Source organism: Cebus imitator, unplaced genomic scaffold (genome assembly GCF_001604975.1).
Source record: "Cebus imitator isolate Cc_AM_T3 unplaced genomic scaffold, Cebus_imitator-1.0 Scaffold836, whole genome shotgun sequence".
Classification (NCBI taxonomy): Eukaryota; Metazoa; Chordata; class Mammalia; order Primates; family Cebidae; genus Cebus; species Cebus imitator.
This window is the reverse complement of record NW_016108151.1, coordinates 233598-242861: the sequence shown is the minus strand read 5'-3', so window position 1 is coordinate 242861 and position 9264 is coordinate 233598.

The following is a 9264-nucleotide window of genomic DNA, read 5'->3' as shown; positions in this document are numbered from 1 at the left end:
CAGCCCTGCCCTGCCCTGCCCTGCCCAGCTCAGTCCAGCCCTGCCCTGCCCTGCCCAGCCCTGCCCAGCTGAGCCATGCCCAGTCCAGCCCTGCCCTGCCCTGTCCAGCTCGGCCCAGCCCAGCCCAGCCCAGCATGCCTTCTCTGGCTGGGGAGCACAGGCTTGACTTTAGAAAGAGGCTCACGAGAAGGACTGAGGTCACAAAGCCACCCTGTGCTCATGGGTCAGATGGGCCCAGAGCCTGCTCCCCTGCCACCCTTCGGGCTGTCACCAACAACACGCTGTGGATGTGCGTGGTGGCAGGGCTGCCGCCCCGTCTCCCGAGGCCAACCCTCTTGTGTGCATCCATGAACCCTGTGCCACGCCCACCTCTGAGTGGTTCCCGCTCCTGCTGCCTGCACCCCCACAAGCCGCCCCGTGTGTTTCATGGAATCTCAGCAAGGAAGGGGAGCCTACAATCCTGCTGGCCAGGGCACTGTCTGCTGAATCCATGTCCCCGTGCTGGCCCCAATGTCCCTGTCCTTCTGCAAACAGCCATTGGCTCGCCACCTTCCCAGGGGTGTCTGCTGCCAGCTGGGATCCCCCACTCCCATGCAGTGCGAGAGGGAGACCTGGGCTCACCTTGGCCTCCCCGCAAGCCAGGGAGAGGGGCTGCCCAGCGGCAGGAGGCTCCCCGTGTGTCCCAAATGGCAATTGCCCGCAGCCCTCCCTACCCAGGAACTTTGTGACGAACACTAAGGAAGCCTGTGAGAAAGAAGGAAGGAAAGGCCTGGGGTGTGTGTGTGTGTGTGTGTGTGTGTGTGTGTGCGCGCGCGCACGCGCGTGCTCACGAGTGTGGTGTTTGGAAAGTTCCAGAAAAGAGTCACTTCCCTGGAAAGGTTCCCGTGTTGTCCCCCAGCCCCTGCTCGGCTCCGAGGTGAAGGGCTGGGGAGCGGCGAGGCGGGCATGGGCACAAGCCGTTCCTCATGGGTTTGTTTCTTTCAGCTCCTTCCAGCCCTCACCCCTCTCTTCCTGCCACACATACATGTTTTTCCTCTTTAAATTGTTTTATTTTGGGCCAGGTGTGGTGGCTCACATCTGTAATCTCAGTATTTTGGGAGGCCAAGGTGGGCAGATGGCTTAAGTCCAGGAGTTGGAGACCAGCCAGGACAACATAGTAAGACCCCATCTCTGCCAAAAATCAGCCAGCTGCGGCGGTGCAGATCTGTAGCACCAGCGATGCAGGAGGCTGAGGCCAGAGGACCACTTGAGCCCGGGAGGTTGAAGCTACAGCGAGCCGTGATCGCACCACTGTGCTCCAGCCTGGGCAAGAGAGCGAGACCTTATCTCAAAAAAAAAAAAAAAAAAATAGTAGAAAAATTTATTTGAAAAACTTGTTTTATTTTAACACTTGAGTGCTTCAAGTGTCCGAGAAGCAGCAGGCAGCCTGCGTCAGACGGCCCGGGCCTCGGCGATCACGGCCCTGCAGCCCGCTGCGTACGGCCGTCTGGCCTGGCCTGATGCCTCTGTCCCAGCTCACAGCCCAGGCCCATTACAGACCCGGGGCACCGGGGGAAGGGCAGACCCAGCCCCAACCCACCCTGGGTCTGAAGATCTCTCAGGAGGCTCCATGGGATGCTGTGAGTGGGAGGGGCTGGCCGGTAGCCTGGATGAAGTGCCACGGACATGCAGAGTGGGGCATGTCCCAAACTCGGGGCACTGTGGCCTCCAGCTGCCAGGAGGCTGATGTGCTCTGACTTCTGGGTCCCCACCACCAGAACTGCAGGAGATAGGACCACAAGCCGGGCTTGGGGAGAGGTCTTGCTGGAGTGGACATTTGCCTGATGACAACTGCTCTCAGCATCAGGAGTTCCAGGCTCTGCCCGGGAGCCTCGTGCAAACTGCTCCCATTCTACAGATGAGGAAACTGAGGCACAGTGTGATCACGGCCGTCCCTGAGCTCCTGCATCTGGCAAGGTGACAAACCAGGATCTATTCCCAGGCTGCCCTCGGGGCTCAGTAACACAGTCTCAACTACCCTGTGACACTGCGTGTATCTGTGCTTGCAGGAGAGGTGACCAGAAGCCCCTTCCCTTTTCCTCCACGCAGTGAGCCTACCAGCAAGAAGACAGTCCTCAGGTGTAAGGGTGAGCTTCATGGTAGGCACAGAGAAACAGAAGGAGCTTCTAGAAGGTGAGGCCTCCCACGGCTGGGACTCAAAGAGAAGGGCAGATCCCTGTCCACTCCGGCCCGCTCCCCAGCACACACAGAGTGGGCAGGACAGAGAGCTCCAAGTCTCAGGATCCTGGACCCTACAGCACTCAAAAGAGGGAGAGAGCATGGCCCCAAGTGGGCACCAGGAGAAAGGTGGGCAGGGTGCCCAGGGGTCCCTGGCCGTCCCAAAGGTTGCCTCGGGGGGAGTGGGCTTCTCCTCCTTCCCATGCACAACGTCTCTAAGAATGATGTGTGCATGGCAGGGATGCCGTGCCTGGCCCTTGCTCGCAGCGCCTCTGGGACGAGGTCAGCTGAGCCTGCCATCCTAACTCAGAAACACCATCTAACTCTCGAAGTCCCTTCTTGGTGAAGCAGGGGGACTTGCACCCACCTTCCAGCCCCCATGCACCTGAGGGGGTCCCTGTTTCGCTACCCTGTGGCTCTACCACACCTCACTCATCTGACCCAGGAGACAGATGGGACTGGGAGATGCCCCCTCAAGGCTGGCACTCCTCTTTCACCCATGACACAGCCCAGTAAGTTCTCACCTCCTGAGGCCAGTATGCCCCGTAGGTCTTGGGTAATACAGCCCTACTTCCATCCCGCATACCGCCCCCAGAAAGTGACTCAGAGCTCTTGGTCCCATGGTGGCTCCACCTGGAGAGGAATGAATTCCAGCCCGGACACCCCGTCTCCATGGCAGAAACCGCTGCTGGCTGCTCCCTCCTGGGGACTCTGGGCCTGGGGCTCCTGTGGGAGTTGGGGTAGCTGAGCCCCACAGGGGTGCCCCTCTCCTCCCTGCCCAGTGGAGCTTGGGGTGGGACAGATGAAGACAGGGTGGGAAGCATGGGGCATTCCCCTCCACGCAGTGCTGAGAAGCCAGGGGAGCAGCCATGGGAACCATCTCAGGGTGACCCCCAGCCCAGCCACAGACCCAGCCACACAGGATGAGTGTCTGTTCCCTCTGGCCTGGGGTCGCTGTGGCAAGGGGAAGGGAGAGTGATGCCAGTCTCCTGACTCCTGAGGCCTGCAGTCCAAGCTCCCAGCCTTCAGGCGGGTCAGGGTCTAGACACCACTCCCCAAACGCACCTTAGTCCCAGCCCACAGGCTTCCTGCAGGACCCCTGGTGCACCTGGGGCTGAGGACCATGAGCAGGGATGTAAAGAAGCTTCTCTGGGAGGGTGGTCCCCACTACCCTTGGACCCCCGCGATGAAATCCTGGGGCCTGGGCTCAGATGGACCCTGGGAGGGATGGGGGGCCTGCTTTTTGCTCCAAGAGGACAAAGTGCCACATTGGCTCAGCAGAGGGCTGCCACCCGGGGGGGACCCACAGTGCAAGGTCGCACAGCCCCCCAGGAAGCCTCAGAACCTTCTGGTTCTAGGTGGAGGCCGTGGACAGGGACCCTTTGTGAGCCCTCGGGAAGACAAATCTCACAGCTCAGGAGGAGGAGGGCCCTACCCACGCCCAGAGCCCAGCGTGGGGGTGGGGGGAGTAAAGTGAGGAGTAGGTGGAGGAGGTGCCCACATGGGGCCTGGGGAGGGGCTGGATGCCCCTCACCGCCCCCAGGTACCCCAGGCCTCCGCTCCCTCCACAGAGAGACCCGCTGGGCCTGACCCTGCCCTGGGCATAGGGTCGAGCCAGGGATGGCTGGTGGGAGAGACGGCTTCATCCGCCACTGGCTGGGCCAGGCGGGTCTTTCCCCAGCTCTAGGTGGCAAATGGGGTGGGGTCAGAGCCTTCTGGCCAGGGAAGACACTGGCCTGGCTGGTGTGGCACGGGCAGCAAAGGAGGGTCAGAGGCCACTCTGGCCTGGAAGAGTCCCTGGCCACCTGGATGGGGGTGGCCAGGCCTGGTCCCTGCCCCCACTCTCCGAGGGGTCGGTGCGGCCGGGCTGAGCCAGTCCGTGTTTGTTTTCAGATGACATTTGTAAAGAAAAACAGCCTCCCACACTGCTTGACCCTGTGTCTGGAATGTGGGGAGGCAAACAGCTGTGCCCTTCCCAGACCCTGCAGAGCCCCTGGAGGGGGCAGGGCGCGGAGGTGCAGCCTGGGGAAGCACTGGCTGTGGTGGTCGGGCCACGGCAGCCGGGCTCTGAGCTCTGTTCGGTCCTCACTGTGTCCCCAGTGGGGTGCCGCCACACCCCCAGCCGGGGACCCGCCGGTCAGACCCCCGCAGGGATAGCTTGTCTTGGCTCGCTGGCTCCAGCACCTCGCTGGGTCCAGCAGACACGCGCTCCCGTCTGCACGCCTTGCCCCAGGCCAGCCCTCTTGCCTCCACTCCTGCTGGGACCCTGCCTGCTGGGAGCTGCCGGCTGCCCTGGCCTGCCCCAACAGTCTCCACACCCCCGCCTCCGGGTAGCCCTCCTGGAGAACTTCTGCCATGCGGGCTCCGCGGGGCCAGCCCGAGCCCCTGCCCCACCTGGACTGAGTGGAGGGTCCTCAGCCCCCGGCCTCCCAGACCCTGCAGGCAGAGGCTGGGTCCCTGGGGCTGGGGGAAAGCTGATTCCAAGGCCTCTGGCCCAGATGATTTCCCGGAGGCCCGTCCCCTGCCACATGCTCGGTGAGCCTTGCTCCTGCCTGGCCACTCGTGGTCCTCTGTGCGACCCCTGCCTGCAGCCCAGGGACTGGTCAGGACACTCTGATTGGGCAGCAGAGCCATCCTGGAGCTGCTCTGACCCTGGCCCTGACCCTGCCCTGGAAACCCCAAATCTTGCCCCCTGCTTTGGCCAGACCTCCTCGGCCCCTTCTGCTGACCCTGGCATGCCCTTGGGGCTTCCTGGAAGAGGCCCCTCCTTTGCTCACCATTGGGTGCCGTACTTCACCAGCACGGACCACAGAAAGGCTCAGGGACATCCCTCCCAGTCCCTCTCCTGGGGTTCCCACTACCAGCTCCCCTTGGCAGGATATGGGAATACCAGGCCCTTCCCTTCCCCTGGGGGGCCCTGACCCCAGGTCCCTAAGGCCTGGACCTGCCTCTGCCACCCTCAGAGCAAGGATGTGCTGCAGAGGGGGGAGGGGCTGCGGCAGCCCCAAAGCTCCAGCTTCCTGCCTCCCAGCCCACAAAGCACTAAAGGCCGTAGGTCCTGGGACATCAAAGGCCCAGGAAGCTCCTTGGGCTGAGTTAAGCGAAGTGCGGCGGAGGCATGTGGCTGGCATTTCCCACGCTTGTGACCACTCTGCTATGGGCTGGGGAGGGGCTGGGAGTCGGCTTCCCTGCAATCCTGCCCTCCCTTGTCCTCCAGAGGGACCGTGGGAAGGCCAGGTTGAATAGTTAAGCAGCCCTGCAGAGCACCTCATTTGCCGCAGGGAGGGTGGACTGAGGCCCAGAGCGTGCCCTGTGTGCGCCGTCTCAGCACGGGGCACCCTGCTGCAGGGGCAGGCACCCATGTCTGCGGCTGCCCCTGAGCTGCCCTCCCCCGTGCCTAAAGGCCCAGCACCGCGAGGCTGCTGGACCGGACCTGTGCAGAGAGCTCTCCTGTACCCCAAGGGAGGAGGCCAAGGGGTGGGGGCAGGTAGCTGCAGGAGCCCAGGGGCACCCAACGGGCACGCCTGGCCCTCCTTGGTGGGTGAGGAAAGCTTTAAAATGGTGGAAAAACAAGGGCATGGCCACGTTTCCCAGGCACTGCTTAGAAGGTTCTAGAAGGAGTGAGACAATGGCCTGGAGAGAGTGGGGCCAGGCTGGTGGGGGCAGAAGGATGAGGCCATCAAGGGCGGCAGTGGGGGTGCCCAGAAGCCAACGGCCCCGTCCTTATCGCTGGTGTCTCTCTGCACACAGCGTCTCGTCTGCAAAGTTAGCTGAGCAAACGCCAGGAGCCAAGGGTCGAGGCAGCGCCATCCGTGGGGCCGCCCCACGCCCCCTCTGCCTGCCCCACCAAGCCCTGCTTTCCTGGTTGAAATCCAGCTCACAATTTGCCCCCAGGGGCCCAGCAGCCCAGCTCACAGGAGCCGCCCCGGAGCCACTGCACCCACAGTACCTGGCTTCCCAGGGGTGGGGGGGACAGGGGCTTGGTGGGCCTTCCTGTCCCCACCCCTCCCCGGAGCAGAGCCTGCCTGCGTGACCGGAGTGATTTTCTGCTTCTGTGGTGCTGCAGATGGTCCTGGAGCTGGTGGGGGCAGCTGTAATCGCATTACCCTCAGCTGTGCCTCCACTGGGCACTGAGGTGGGGACAGGGCTGCCAGGACACGACTCCATGTACCTAATGCCCGTGGGTCCCTAGGGGCGCTGCTGGGCCCACGGGGAGGGGTGGCTGTCCCTCTAGGCCCAGGGACCCCAGGACAGGGGAGAAAAGCACAGGGCAGTTAAGGAGTTAGGGCCAGTCCGGCCAAGCGGGGCAAAGCTCTGCATGGCTGGGCAGGGCCTGACTGAGGGGCCGTGTGAGAACAGAGGAGCCACCCCAAGCCCCCGGCCGCTCTGAGCAGCTGCTCTTCTTACCCAGGCCCAGGCCCGCAATGAACTGTGTGACTAGCCCCAGCATAACCAGGGGGCTTGGCCCAGGGGCGTGGGCAGACCCAACAGGCGGCTCCGGCCCTGAGGCAGAGGACCCCTCGGCTTGGATACCCCTGCTCTCAAGCGTCCGCTTCACTGGATGGAGAGACTCAGGAGCCCCAGAAGTGGGTGGTGGATGGAGGAGGTGGAACTGGTCTGAGATTTGAGAGGCGGACTGCGGGTTCTGGGAGTGCCGGGGGCTTCCGAGGTCCCCCACCCGCTCAACACATGTTCTCAAGCCCCGTTTTGCAGATGGGGATGAGAATCCTGGCACGGGGGCCCAGGTCCCTGTCAGCAGGCAGGGTGGGGGGCCCTATAGCCGAATCTGGCTCCCGCCTCCAGCGGGGGTCAGAGGTCTCTGGTTAGCAGCTGAGGGGAGAGGGGCGCAGCCTGAGGGATGGGGACAGCTGCTCCCAGCACACACAAGGCTCCCCTTCTCATGCTGGAGACCCCGGCTGCCCCATCCGTCACGGCCCACCCGGGACCATGCAATCATCCTCCACTCCTCCTAATCCTCCTGCCAGCTTCTTCCCAAGAGTCCAAGCAGTTGGATGCATTTTCTAAATTCTCAGGCCACTGCTGTTTCCTCCTCAAATTCCTTGCCCCCCACCCCGGCCCCCGCCCAGCCATGGGAAAGGACTGCTGCGGCCTCCCCACAGGCCCGAGCACGGGCGGGGCTGCGTCCAGGCAGCTGTGAGGTACAGGGGAGCCAGGGATAAGAGCCCCGATTACAGGGGCGTCATGGGAAAGCGGTGAGGGAAGGCCACCCAGGGCCCCTGCCACAGCCCTGCTCCACGCCCTCCCTGGATCTCCAGCCCTGGAGAGAATCAGATGTGGGTCCCAGCAGCAGTCACTTGAGTCCTGCTGGCCCCAGGCTCTGCCAGGAAAGCCCACTGGGCCATGCTGTGGCCTCCTGGCTTGGAGTGTGGGTACCAAGATATCAGCCCAGACTCCTACCCATGAGAGCACAGCACAGGGCCGAGCCAGTGCCACAGAGCCCCCGGGCTGGACAGACACAGACACAGACACATCCTGCACGTCCCACCGCCCGGCCTGCTGGGAGGGAGGGGGCTGCCCACGGCTCCATGCCCTTCTGGAAGGGGCGAGAGTGGGGCTGCTTGCCAGGTGGTGGCTCTGACACACAAGAGGGCAGATGGTCGGAGCCTGAGGGCAGCCCCAGCCAGGTGTGCACAGTGGCGTGATGGCCATGACCCCCTCCCACGCCTGCCTCCCCGGGTCCAGGAGGAGTGATGATCTCCAGGCTCCTGAGGATAAGGAACAGTCGCAGGCTGGCTGCTGATAACGGGGCCTTCTCCACCTGGTGGGGAGTGATGACGCAGGACCGGATGGCAGGCCTCAGGCCGCCCCTCTCCTGGCGGGGCCACATCTACCCGCCTGTGCAGATTTCAATCGGTCAGTGATTGTGCAAGCAGCACTTTATCGCTGGATGTGAGCCTCTGGAGGCCGGGCGGGGCCCCGGGGCCGCAGCCTGCCTGCATGGGTGAGCGGTGAGCTGTGCAATTAGCCCCCAGGCCGGCACCGCCAGGCCCTGCCTTTGTTCCTCCACCAGCCGCCTGCCCGCAGCCCCCCACAACCTGGCCAGTCCACTCCTGCCCCTTCCTCCCCAGGGCCCTGACATGCGGCTGTCCGGCACCCATTTTCAACTAGGCTTTTGCTTTTTCTCTTTTCTTTTGAGACAGTCTCACTCTTGTTGCCCAGGCTGGAGCGCAATGCCACTATCTCAGCTCACTGCAACCTGTCTCCACCTCCCGAGTAGCTGGGTTACAGCTGCACCACCACACCCTTACTAATTTTGTATTTTTAGTAGAGATGGAGTTTCTCCACGTTGGTCAGGCTAGTCTCGATCTCCCAACCTCAGGTGATCTGCCTGCCTCGGCCTCCCAAAGTGTTGGGATTATAGGCGGTAGCCACTGCACCCGGCTTCAACTATCCTTTTCATTAAAAAATTCAGAATTCTCTCCCCTGCCTGCCAGGGTGGGACCCCGAGCCACACAGCCAATGGGCCCACCTGACTTGTGACCCTCGGCCTGTCCCCGACAAGGCACTCTTGTGTTTTCCATTCTGCCATCCTCGACCTGCACTTCCTGCACTGTGACCCCTCTCCTGCCTCTTGGCCTATCCTCCGCCCGCCCTCTGACTGGGGGCTGTCCTGCAGGCGGCGCCATGTCTCCCACCGGTGTGCACACACTGGCCCGTTCTGTCCCTCAGTCGCTGGAGCCCATGTCCTGGGGGTGTGTGGCCTTCGAACACTGTGCACCCCCACGTCTTGCTTCCAGAGGCCACAGCAGGCCAAGGCTGGGCCACTTCCTTTGCAGGGACCAAGGGCAGGGGTGCCTCGAGGGTTTCGGGGCAGGAGAGAGGGAATGCATCTCCTCGAGGCAGACGGGGGCCACAGGGAGGCTGAAGGCCTTGAGCCCTCCCAGAGAGCCAGCTGGAGGGATGCTGCCGGGCGGATGGGAAGTGGCAGGCGCTTGCTCCGGGTCTCCTCCCTCCCTGTAGCACCTTGGACATGTTTTGTTTTATTATGGCAAAAGTATATAACAAAACTAGTCATTTTAGCCATTG